Source organism: Bombina bombina, chromosome 5 (genome assembly GCF_027579735.1).
Source record: "Bombina bombina isolate aBomBom1 chromosome 5, aBomBom1.pri, whole genome shotgun sequence".
Taxonomy (NCBI): Eukaryota; Metazoa; Chordata; class Amphibia; order Anura; family Bombinatoridae; genus Bombina; species Bombina bombina.
Window position 1 is genome coordinate 21,974,585 of NC_069503.1, and position 14,043 is coordinate 21,988,627.

The 14,043-nt window shown below is 40.4% G+C and overlaps 1 protein-coding gene across 1 annotated transcript in view; it reads right to left on the reverse strand.

Moving 5' to 3' along the window:
• LOC128659182 (gastrula zinc finger protein XlCGF8.2DB-like) overlaps positions 1–8,495 on the reverse strand; it is a 28,139-nt gene extending 19,644 nt beyond the window's left edge. Inside the window, exon 1 of the mRNA XM_053712866.1 lies at positions 8,313–8,495. The gene's annotated coding sequence lies outside the window, so the exon portion shown is untranslated. The remainder of the gene's footprint in view (positions 1–8,312) is intronic.
• Between the last annotated feature and the right edge of the window lie 5,548 nt (positions 8,496–14,043).

Below are 14,043 nucleotides of genomic sequence, written 5' to 3' on the forward strand. Positions count from 1 at the left end.
AATGCTTGCTCCGATTATGAGATCTAGAAATCCAGGCCCATTAAAATATGTTTGAAACATACTTTTTACTTTAATGCTGCAAATTATGCTTAGAGATTCCTTCATTATTCAGTAAATATAAAAATGTCTTGATCCAGTGGCGGCTGGTGAAATTTAAAGATGGTGGGGCGCTTGATCCCACCCCTTTAAATAAAGCCACATCCTCAGATGGCTCCATCAATTCATTATTTAAATAAATAAAAGGTAGACAGAAACATAGAAAAGCACTCGGGGGGAGACAGGGAGAGAGAGAGAGAGGGATAGAGAAAGAGAGAGAGAGACAGAGGGAGTGGAAGAGACAGGGAGAGAGAGAGAGAGAGAGGGATAGAGAAAGAGAGAGAGAGACAGAGGGAGTGGAAGAGACAGGGAGAGAGAGAGAGGGATAGAGAAAGAGAGAGAGACAGAGGGAGTGGAAGAGACAGGGAGAGAGAGAGAGGGATAGAGAAAGAGAGAGAGACAGAGGGAGTGGAAGAGACAGGGAGAGAGAGAGAGAGGGATAGAGAAAGAGAGAGAGAGAGAGACAGAGGGAGTGGAAGAGACAGGGAGAGAGAGAGAGGGATAGAGAAAGAGAGAGAGAGAGAGAGACAGAGGGAGTGGAAGAGACAGGGAGAGAGAGAGAGGGATAGAGAAAGAGAGAGAGACAGAGGGAGTGGAAGAGACAGGGAGAGAGAGAGAGGGATAGAGAAAGAGAGAGAGACAGAGGGAGTGGAAGAGACAGGGAGAGAGAGGGAGGGATAGAGAAAGAGAGAGAGAGAGAGAGAGAGAGAGAGACAGAGGGAGTGGAAGAGACAGGGAGAGAGAGAGAGAGGGATAGAGAAAGAGAGAGAGACAGAGGGAGTGGAAGAGACAGGGAGAGAGAGAGAGGGATAGAGAAAGAGAGAGAGACAGAGGGAGTGGAAGAGACAGGGAGAGAGAGAGAGGGATAGAGAAAGAGAGAGAGACAGAGGGAGTGGAAGAGACAGGGAGAGAGAGGGAGGGATAGAGAAAGAGAGAGAGAGAGAGAGAGAGAGAGAGAGAGAGAGAGACAGAGGGAGTGGAAGAGACAGGGAGAGAGAGAGAGGGATAGAGAAAGAGAGAGAGACAGAGGGAGTGGAAGAGACAGGGAGAGAGAGAGAGAGGGATAGAGAAAGAGAGAGAGACAGAGGGAGTGGAAGAGACAGGGAGAGAGAGAGAGGGATAGAGAAAGAGAGAGAGACAGAGGGAGTGGAAGAGACAGGGAGAGAGAGAGAGAGACAGAGATAGAGAGAGACAGAGATAGAGAGAGACAGAGACAGAGATAGAGAGAGACAGAGACAGAGATAGAGAGAGACAGAGACAGAGAGAGACAGAGACAGAGAGAGACAGAGACAGAGAGAGACAGAGACAGAGAGAGACAGAGACAGAGAGAGACAGAGACAGAGAGAGACAGAGACAGAGAGAGACAGAGACAGAGAGAGACAGAGACAGAGACAGAGAGAGACAGAGACAGAGAGAGACAGAGACAGAGAGAGACAGAGAAAGACAGAGACAGAGAAAGACAGAGACAGAGAAAGACAGAGACAGAGAGAGACAGAGACAGAGAGAGACAGAGACAGAGAGAGACAGAGATAGAGAGAGACAGAGATAGAGAGAGACAGAGATAGAGAGAGACAGAGATAGAGAGAGACAGAGATAGAGAGAGACAGAGATAGAGAGAGACAGAGATAGAGAGAGACAGAGATAGAGAAAGACAGAGATAGAGAAAGACAGAGATAGAGAAAGACAGAGATAGAGAAAGACAGAGATAGAGAAAGACAGAGATAGAGAAAGACAGAGATAGAGAAAGACAGAGATAGAGAAAGACAGAGATAGAGAAAGACAGAGATAGAGAAAGACAGAGATAGAGAAAGACAGAGATAGAGAAAGACAGAGATAGAGAAAGACAGAGATAGAGAAAGACAGAGATAGAGAAAGACAGAGATAGAGAAAGACAGAGATAGAGAAAGACAGAGATAGAGAAAGACAGAGATAGAGAAAGACAGAGAGACAGAGAGACAGAGAGACAGAGATAGATAGAGAGATAGATAGAGAGATAGATAGAGAGATAGATAGAGAGATAGATAGAGAGATAGATAGAGAGAGATAGATAGATAGAGAGAAAAAGAGTGAGATTAAAATTGATGTATACTGTCTAGGGTGACCTCCTCAGCCCTGTTTTCCTGGACACTTGTGAGTTATACATGCTGCAGGGTGTGCAGGTAGGAATATGAATTCCAACACTAAACAGCACACAAATAGTGACACTGAACAGCACTATTCATGTTGCTCCCTGCACACCCTGCAGCATGTATAACTCATAAGTGTCCAGGAGAACATGGCCGAGGTGGCAACCCTAATACTGTCCCTTTAAGTTGAGCCCCTACTATTCACTATTGGCTTACAATAAAATGGAAAATGACACAAAATTCTAGTGAGATACTAGTAGTAGATCTTGATTTCCCTTTAGTACACACTTGGTCTAGGGTAAAATAAAAGCTAAATGTGTTCCTGAGGGTGCAGTGATCCCAAGGATGTAGTGACCTTGTTTAATCTACTGAATGAATTAGTGATGCATTCAATCAAACCATACAAAAAGTATAGAGATTCTTTTTGGAATTCCTTAAAACTCCCTTATTTAAAAAATGAAGGGGGGGGAATCAGATCCCTATGATAATACTTTTATAAATGAGGGTGTAATATGTATGTCTTTGCAATAATTATTATTATTTACTTGTCTGAATCACCTTTTTTTAATTGAGACCCCTATAAGAAAGAAATAAAAGCACCCATAATAACCAGGTAAAACTACACCAAAACAAATGTAATATTCAGTGACAGGAGCTATAGGTGAGTGCAATAATAGTCACCACTCCCTGCAGCATTTTTATTAGATAATAAAATAGGCTTCAACTTTATTTGCTAAGTAAAAATCAAAACCCTGTAAAGCACTTTATGCTCTCAGGAAATTATAGCAAACAGACATGGGGTTTTGGGCCTCCCAACCGTAGCAAGGTTAGAGCATACAATTATATATAATTATATATAATTTGCCAACAACATATCCTCCCCTCCAAACCTGCAATAAAGCTCAGTTGAATCATTTTTCCACCTCCAACACCACCTTCCTTTTCAAATTCTTTAAACTAAAAAAAGTCTGGTTAACCAGAGATTCTCACATTAACTCTGTCTTATTTGTGCATTATTTACTACTTAGACATAAGATTACAAATGTGACATTACTGTAATACTGTGATTTTTTTTTAATTTTATGTCTAAGTAGTAAATAATGTACAAATAAGACAGAGTTAATGTGAGAATCTCGGTTTAGCCAGACTTTCTTTAGTTTAAAGAATTTGAAAAAGAAGGGGGCGTACAGCTACAGCAGGTTGCACAAATGCACACAGCTGCATATTAATTGCAATACATATTCAATACAGAGACACAGGACACTACTGTCCAATGGAATTCTGAAAATCACAGCTTTGCTCGTGTATTCACCTGAAGTGTTTCACCACTTGCAAGAGAAAATGTTAGACGCACACTGCAAGAGGAGAGGAGGACATGCCCCCCACTGTGACGGTCCTCTCCTCTTGCAGTGTGCGTGTAACGTTTAACATTTTCTCTTGCAAGTGGTGAATAGGGTTGCCAGGTGTCCTCCACAAAAATACCGAACACCCAAGAAAAAACTGAGCGCGGGGGGGGGGGGGGGGGGGGGGGTTAGTTTGCGGTGACATTTACTAAGAAAATATATATATATATATAAAGACACACACATATATATATATATATATGTGTGTGTGTTTTCAAACTAAAGAAGAAGCTAGAAACTGCACTATTTCTAATTATTTATGCACATGTAGCATGCGGTCAGATTTACACACAGTCATATCATACACAATCTTAAAGCTTCACAGTGAAGGCTGCTTATATATAGTCTCTCACACCTAAGTACACACACATGCTGTCACTCAGCCTAAGAAAGCACACTCAAAAATGCACATATATACATACACACATTCACAGGATTAAAAACAAAACAATTGAGAAGTATTTTGTTTTGTTCTTTCATGTGGTAAAACATTTTAGTCTGATTTTCCTTAATAGCGAGTAAGGTAAACAGCTTTCTATCATTTTTAAACACATTATGTCACAGACATTCAATCAGACATACACAGACTGCCTCACACATGCAGTCACACACACTGTCACAAATACAGTTAGTAATGTTTGTTAACTAAGTCTTACATTCCCTGGCTGCAGCTGCTTCAATAGATTATGGAATTTGTGGCACTATTCAATCACACACCGACAGTCTATTTCCTTGGCTGGGCACTATTCTAGATTGTTGCTGGCTCAGCACAGCGACTGACTGAGTGAGAGAGCGGGTCTTCTTGCTATCGTGACGTCACGTCACCCGTGTGATCACGTGACGACATCCGAGTCCAACAGAAGACACACACAGCAGGTGGCAGGCAGCAAGGAGAGTGGAGGACAGAGGGTCCGACCGCAACTTTACTCCACACACCACTGTCAGGATCAGATAGATGATCCGATCAGCAGAGCCTGAGTCTGAGTGGGCACGAGCTGCAGCCTGCAGGCGGCTGCCAAGGGGCTGGGCTTGAGTAAAGCGGCACCAATCATAGTGAAAAAATATAAAGAAATCTACCTAAGGCTATGTCCGGTTTTGTAAAAATAAAATTACCGGGCAGTAGCCTGAAATACCGGACAGTCCAGTCTAATAACGGACACCTGGCAACCCTAGACGTGAAACACTTCAGGTGAATACACAAGCAAAGCTGTGATTTTCAGAATCCACTGCAGCACATGGTAATATTACTAATTATACTGACATAAATAAGTAGACTAACCTGCAGGGCTGGACTGGGAATAAAAAGCAGCCCTGGAAAAATATGAAGACCAGCCATTTTCCGTTAAGTCGATAGAATGCACATGCCCCATTTTTCTCAAAGGGGATTACTGGGACACTCCTTTCCCAGTATTGTTTCAGAATTAAATTATATTTCTTTGTATTAAATACAAATATCAGATTGATGTTATATAGCAGCCCTACAACCCAATTGTATCCATTAATCACCCCTTTAAATTGTAGCTTTCCAGCCCACCGGGAAATCTCCTGGTATCCTGGTAGGCCAATCCGATAGATACACAAGCAAAGCTGTGATTTTCAGAATCCACTGTGCAGCACATGGTAATATTACTAATTACTGACATAAATAAGTAGACTAACCTGCCCTGTAATCAGATAGATACACAAGCAAAGCTGCGATTTTCAGAATCCACTGCAGCACATGGTAATATTACTAATTATACTGACATAAATAAGTAGACTAACCTGCCCTGTAATTAGATAGATAGCAGCCATCTCTTTGGGACCATTCTGCCCCTGTTCTCTAAAGCACATAGCATAAAGGAAAAGCTGATGTAACCCTTTGGTAAAAGCCACTTAGCAAACACTACATTCATGGCTGCTGTCCTAGTGTCCTACATTCTTTCTGCCCCTGATTAAAGCACTGTGTAAATGTGGCTAGATCAGCTTTCACTTTGCTGAATTGCACTATTCGTATATACGGTTATTAAATATACATAGTCATTCATTAAATAATCTATGCAATATCAGGTCAATATATGGCAATTAAAAAGATTTAGAATTAAAGCTATAATTATTTATAAACATACACCCCCATTTTACATGTGTGTTTACCATTTTAATTAATGTTACCTATAATATAATATATGTGTATCTAAATAAATAAAAAAGGAAAATATAATTCATATACGTGTTAAATGGTACATATCTAGAATATCAAATACATTGTTCCTATAACTGCACCTTACTAGGGCATTATCATCCATTGTGCTCTATGTGCAAATTCTTAAAAAGCTCAGGGTACCAATGACAGATAATGTATTTGTACAATTGGCACCCATAGATGTTCTTTGTGCTAATTATTTATTTACCCACATGCACATAAGGGCAGTATCCTTGTTATCAACATTAAATGATTGTATTAGTTTATCAAACCACAAAGCAGAGCACAGTTTTCATTTTATTTGTATGAACAGCAGCACATGGTAAAATAACAAGAGATAGTCAAACTATCCAGACAACTATATTCCTACTTAGATACTACTAGTACTATGATTGGCATTATTAGTACTACTACTAAAATATTACTGTCAGTGTAAGGAGCCCAGGCCAGGCAGCAGGAACCTGCAGTGAGTGACCCAGCCCTTCGCACACAATGGGTTCTGGGAGTGCTGTGCAGAGGTAGCCTGCTGTCAGGAACCTGCAGTGAGTGACCCAGCCCTTCGCACACAATGGGTTCTGGGAGTGCTGTGCAGACAACGCCCGTTCACCCTCACTCACTGCCTTCCTGGGATGTTTTGCTAAGCAGGTAATTAAAACAAGGAAGCTGGAGATCGCGTGTATGGATCTGACCCCAGGGCCTCGGCTTCAATGTTCTCCCTATCAGCCTTCCGTACTGACAAACCCCCCACCCACCCACATCTTCCAGGCCGGGAAACAAATGGTGCCCGATAACCTGCACAGCAATCAATATTGGTGTCTATTTTTATCTTCAAATCTTTCTGGCAAAAATTGCGCAATTAGAGATAAACAAGAAAGCGAGTAAGAACTACTACAAATAAATGATGCAAATATAAAACATTTATAGATTTGCACATTTGTAGGCCTGGCTGAGTCTGACCCCAGTCACCGACCGTGACACTCACCCCCACCAGCAGCAGCCCGAGTCTCACTTGTCTCGACTCTCTGAGAGCCGCAGCCCGCCGCCTGAGTGACTGTCCACCGGCCCGTCCCACCGTGAGTGACAAACAACTCACCGCTCCTGCTCCTCCTGAGGACTTCCTTCTTCCTGACAGGCTGACACTCACAGACTACTTGATCTGAGTCTGAAGAGTGAGTGCAGTCCCTCAGTCGACAACGGACAGAGTCCTCAGAGTCCAGAGTCCGACTCCACACAGTGCTGACAGCTGACTCCAGACAGTGAGTCACCAACCGCCGACCGGTCTTCTTTCTTCAACTTCTCTCCGAGTCCCAGGCAGGCCAGGCAGCAGTGACACACGTGAGACGACGCATCCGCGCCTCTCAAATTCCCGCCTGACAGTACTCAATGCTCATGTCTGATTGGCTGAGGCGGGGCGGACAGGGCTGAGGGCTCCCGAGGCTTGAAGAGACAAGCCTCCGGTGGGAGCAGTAGGGGCCGCAAAAGAGACTGCAATAGATCTTAGTCGCCACTGGGTGGCAGTCTCTAGCGGCCCATAGAACCAAATACATTCATATTGCGCAATGGAAGGGTAGCTGGCTGGCCTCTTCTTGCGCAATATGAATGTAATTGAATTACAAGTTTATTACGTTTTTTTTTTTTTCACTGTACTACGGAATTTGGTGGAGGGGGTAGGGGGGGGTCAACTTTTTAATAAAAAAAAATAAAAAATGTGAAAACTTTTTTTTTTTTTTTTTAAATTAAAGACTGTAATACACCACATTGGCCAGGGGAGGCGCTGCCTCACCTGCCTCCTATCAGTGCACGTCACTGATTGCTTCTAGTAAAGTTATTGTGTCAGCAGCATACGCACGTACACTGTGCATGTGTACTTCACACATCACTCTTGCACAGCGGTGGTGTGTATGACATAATAATACTGAATGAGGATGCACAGGGCACGAGAAGCATATGTGTGTATACCACTTAATACAAGTATATTTTTTTCCCCAAAATAAAATGCTCTCATGTACAATTCAATAAACACCTTATAATAACAACACTTTTCAGCAGTGTTCCAATAGATTCACATATTAGCAGAGTCTGAACTATATTGGAACACATTAACACCCTGTTTGATGCAATTGTTTTCAATGGTGAATCTCCTCCCACCATCAGATAACCACCCCTTATTTGCAGGAGCCAATCTAGGCATAAATCTGGAGATGTCAGGGATTGCCACTATCATTGTATTAACAAAATATCCATTGTTTAGCTTCAGCTAAATGATAAGATAAACTGTAAATTAATAACAGATGTGTGATAGGGTTAGGCTTGTAAAACTGACATAAGCTCTTTCAGTATTCAGGACTGGAAAATCCATAATTGTCAAACTGAAAGAGATATGAAAGTAAAAAATGTGTTAAATTAAAGTACACATAAAAAGAAACAGATTGTTTTACACAACAACAAACAATTGTATTTGTCTTGTAAAATGAGCACTTAGTAATTCTCAGTGCAGCAACTTACTGTAGGGAGATAAAGGAGCTTAAGTTCTGCTGTCGCTTCCTGTCACATTATTTGTGTAGCAAAAGTCCCCTACTGACTGCAGCTAGTGCATGTGTCTCCTAGCAACCACTAAGCAAAGTTTTACTCCTCCTTTGCCTTCCTCTAGAGACCACAGCTCCCTTGTGGGCTGTGACAAGAAGTAAGGGACCCTGAAAAAAATGAAATAAAAAACACAAATAAAAAGGTGTAATCCTTTTAAAATTATTAAAATAATGCATATTGCAATGATTTCTATTAAATATTAACCATAGCCTAATGATTTCTTTTACATCAATAAAGCAGACTTTTATATCCCTTAAAAATACAGATGGGGTCAAAATAAAAAATGAAAGTATATTGTAAACTTATTTTATTATGTATAATTTTATATAATTATTAAAGTTTGTGTTTACTTTCCCATTAGGGCTCTACAACTAATTTGCCATGTCGGATTATGCACAGAGGAACGTCACGTGGAGGGGTGAAATGTATGTCGGATTATGCACAGAGGAACGTCACGTGGAGAAGTGAAATGTATGTCGGATTATGCACAGAGGAACGTCACGTGGAGGGGTGAAATGTATGTCGGATTATGCACAGAGGAACGTCACGTGGAGGGGTGAAATGTATGTCGGATTATGCACAGAGGAACGTCACGTGGAGGGGTGAAATGTATGTCGGATTATGCACAGAGGAACGTCACGTGGAGGGGTGAAATGTATGACGGATTATGCACAGAGGAACGTCACGTGGAGGGGTGAAATGTATGTCGGATTATGCACAGAGGAACGTCACATGGAGGGGTGAAATGTATGTCGGATTATGCACAGAGGAACGTCACATGGAGGGGTGAAATGTATGTCGAATTATGCACAGAGGAACGTCACGTGGAGGGATGAAATGTATGTCGGATAATGCACAGAGGAACGTCACGTGGAGGGGTGAAATGTATGTCGAATTATGCACAGAGGAAAGTCATGTGGAGGGATGAAATGTATGTTGGATAATGCACAGAGGAACGTCACGTGGAGGGGTGAAATGTATGTCGAATTATGCACAGAGGAACGTCACGTGGAGGGGTGAAATGTATGTCGGATTATGCACAGAGGAACGTCACGTGGAGGGGTGCATACCAGTAAAGCACTGCAGGAATTCTAAAAAAATTATTGTAACTTGTATACACGGTTCTAAGGAAGTACACTATATGTGATCAGAGCTTTTTGGTTAAAGAGCTACCAGGTAAAGGGATAGTCTACATTGGTAGGATCTTACATTTACTTTTGTTATTATATATATTATTCTTCCTGCTTTTTTTCCCATCACTCTATCTTATTTTTTGATTTATTGATTTTAAAGACCACATTCACTACTTATTTTTATTGCAAATCCGCAATATGGTTTATTTGATAGTTTAAGGAATCCAACACATTGTATCTTATTTTTGATTATTCACGGTGTTCATCATATGATTTAAATGTTGCAATATTTGTATGCACTGTTGACCTATTAGTGGGTCTCGTATCACTATATTAGTGATCCTATCACTTCGATAAGAACATTTGAGCTAATATTACATTATTCATTGAATACTAGGTTTATTTGTACGTGTATTTAACAATACCATGTACCTACTAGAAGGTTTTTAAGAGGACTCATGAAAACTGGAACATTAGATATTGGTCACCCAGTTTAACCAACCGGATCTGTTATCTGTTGCATTTCAAATCATTTATTGTATTGTATTTTAAGCTTTGCTATATGTATTTTGTGTTTTTATGATTCTGGAGATCAGAATTATATTGGTTTTACATTAAATATTTGGTTGATTTTGGAACATAGAAATTATTGGAGACCATTTTTGACTTTTTATTCCCTGTGGTATATCTAAGCCATTGGCGCTCCTATATATCCTAATCCATTGTTCCGTTTCTAGACCTATTAGGGGGTCTTCTTTATAGTGAGCAGATATCAGTCCTGGGCGCTGGTTACTTCGTCTTTTTCAAATTTTTTAAAGGGATAGTCTAGTCAACATTAAATTTGCATGATTCAGATAGAGAATGCAATTTTAAACAACCTTCCAATTTACTTTTATGATCAAATTTGCTTTGTTCTCTTGGTATTCTTTGTTGAAAGCTAAACCTAAGTAGGCACATTTCTTATTTTCTAAAACCGTTCACAGTGTTAGATCATGTGGGCCATATAGATAACATTGTGGAGTTACTTATGAGAGGGCACTAATTGGCTAAAATGCAAGTCTGTCAAAAGAACTGAAAAAAGGGGGCAGTCTACCGTGACTTAGATAGAAGGTAATCACAGGGGTACAAAAATGTATTAATATAACCATGTTGGCTGCGCAAAACTGGGGAATGGGTAATAAAAGGGATTATCTATCTATCTAAACAATAAACATTCTGGAGTAGACTGTCCCTTTAATAAGACCCTCTTGTGGTCGTTAAAAACCTCTTTTTCATTCAGCATTTTATGTGTATTCTAAATAAATACTTGAGAAGAGATCCGAAAGGCCAGTGGGGTTTTAGAAAGTGTTTAACTGCTATAGTGGCTCTGATTAATAAACTGTTGCTAATTAGAAGATCATACTGAATAAATAGGACTCAGTGGTGATTGTATTTATACTTAGAATTGGTGCACTGTGTTTTTTACATCACATGCACAGTGTATTACATTATAATTTCTATACTAACGAGAGATAGCCACTCCCAGCGCGCTATCCTTAAACATATGAAAAGGTATATTTGGTGCCATATTAACACGTAAGTTCACCTCTGTCAGTGCCAAAGCAAACCGATAGGTGACCGATTTAATTTGTTTTATGCTGATAACGACAGTAAATGGGAAAGTTATGTAAAATCATTTGTTCTGTTCATGAAAAATTTACTGTCCCTTAAAATAAATGAATAATCTACAAGAACATAGTATTTAAAGAGAAGAAAAATAAGCACAGTGAATAGGATTGCTACAGACAAGGATTGTCTAATTGTATAGCGCTAAACACGCCACATATTATTCTAGCAATAGTATTTGTATATCTTAATAACAAACCGCCAGTAACACTCTAGAATAAACACCGGGATAAAGTATAAAGCAAATGTGTATATATAGCCTTACAGCAAAGTAAGGGGGCGCTAGTGATAATATAGATAATGATATTAATCTATATACTCTTTAAAAAATGCAAATTGGTAATTGTGTATACAATACAGATAAAAAAATAAAACAAAATAAGAGAAAACTGAAATAAAATCCTCTCAAACGAGGGAAGTCCAAATATAATTACAAAATCAAGGCAAAAATGAGTCCTTTTCAAAACCAAGTGGAAAAGCCCTGTGGTGGCTGCCTCCTCCTCGCCGACTGGTCCGGGTATAACTATGAGGAATAGAAGAAAATAGAGGGGCGCCTCATGTGTAGAAAGGTAGAGAGACTCTTATGTATCAGCAGGGCAGTAGGTAGGTAAAGATATCCACTCAAAGGCGTATTTCCAGTAAAATACAAATATTTATTAAAAACAAAAGTTAAAAAACACAACAGAACAATTTTATGCCTGATGAAACGGTTGCTAAACAGAGAAACGCGTTGCCTTATTGGGGTAACTGTTAACCCCTTTTTTATCCACCTAACACAGCAATTGTTCTGTTGTGTTTTTTAACTTTTGTTTTTAATAAATATTTGTATTTTACTGGAAATACGCCTTTGAGTGGATATCTTTACCTACCTACTGCCCTGCTGATACATAAGAGTCTCTCCACCTTTTTGGGACTTTGTGTTACCTATTGGAGCCATTTGATTACAGCATTAAGAAATCTGATCTGGGGTGAGCTGCTACACCTGCCTAAAATTTGCATCTTGTTTCTACCAGCACATAAGTGTGCTCATGGAGTATGTGAGTAACCATCTGTACCACTGAAAATATTGTTTGTTATATTTTTAACAGTCTGCACATGTAGTGCTTTTTTCTGTGTCTCCTTTTCCATCTCCAGCATCACAGTACTACCTGAGAGGTGAGCTGCCACACCTATTTGAATCTGCAGCCTGCTACTACCAGCACATTGGTGTGCTTGTGATGTGTGTGAGTACCCATTTGGCTCTACTACTGTTATTACTGATTTTTATATCTGTTGATCCTACACATGAGGCGCCCCTCTATTTTCTTCTATTCCTTAAAGTATAAAGCACCAGTAACGCTCTAATAGAAATAAACACAGGGATAAAGTATAAAGCACCAGTAACGCTCTAATAGAAATAAACACAGGGATAAAGTATAAAGCACCAGTAACGCTCTAATAGAAATAAACACAGGGATAAAGTATAAAGCACCAGTAACGCTCTAATAGAAATAAACACAGGGATAAAGTATAAAGCACCAGTAACGCTCTAATAGAAATAAACACATGGATAAAGTATAAAGCACCAGTAACGCTCTAATAGAAATAAACACAGGGATAAAGTATAAAGCACCAGTAACGCTCTAATAGAAATAAACACAGGGATAAAGTATAAAGCACCAGTAACGCTCTAATAGAAATAAACACAGGGATAAAGTATAAAGCACCAGTAACGCTCTAATAGAAATAAACACAGGGATAAAGTATAAACCACTAGTAAACAATACTAATAACAAGACACAGCACAAGATACAGGTAAGTCAGCAGCACATTTAGCCTCTCCCCAGAAGCCCTGTACATACGGCTTGTTCTGCGCCTTTCATAAGGTTATAACAGAGCTATTCAGGATTATTCTGCTATAGATCTACTTACTATATAATTAATTGAACCTTTTATCATACAGATGTGTATGCCTCAGTGTCACATGACTACACAGATGTGTATGCCTCAGTGTCACATGACTACACAGATGTCTATTGCTCAGTGTCACATGACTACACAGACGTCTATGCCTCAGTGTCACATGACTACACAGACGTCTATGCCTCAGTGTCACATGACTACACAGACGTCTATGCCTCAGTGTCACATGACTACACAGACGTCTATGCCTCAGTGTCACATGACTACACAGACGTCTATGCCTCAGTGTCACATGACTACACAGACGTCTATGCCTCAGTGTCACATGACTACACAGACGTCTATGCCTCAGTGTCACATGACTACACAGACGTCTATGCCTCAGTGTCACATGACTACACAGACGTCTATGCCTCAGTGTCACATGACTACACAGACGTCTATGCCTCAGTGTCACATGACTACACAGACGTCTATGCCTCAGTGTCACATGACTACACAGACGTCTATGCCTCAGTGTCACATGACTACACAGACGTCTATTGCTCAGTGTCACATGACTACACAGACGTCTATTGCTCAGTGTCACATGACTACACAGACGTCTATTGCTCAGTGTCACATGACTACACAGACGTCTATTGCTCAGTGTCACATGACTACACAGACGTGTATTGCTCAGTGTCACAGGACTACACAGACGTCTATTGCTCAGTGTCACATGACTACACAGGTATGTATTGCTCAGTGTCACATGACTACACAGATGATTATTGCTCAGTGTCACATGACTACACAGGTGTGTATTGCTCAGTGTCACATGACTACACAGATGTCTATTGCCCAGTGTCACATGACTACACAGATGTGTATTGCTCAGTGTCACAGGACTACACAGATGTGTATTGCTCAGTGTCACAGGACTACACAGGTGTGTATTGCTCAGTGTC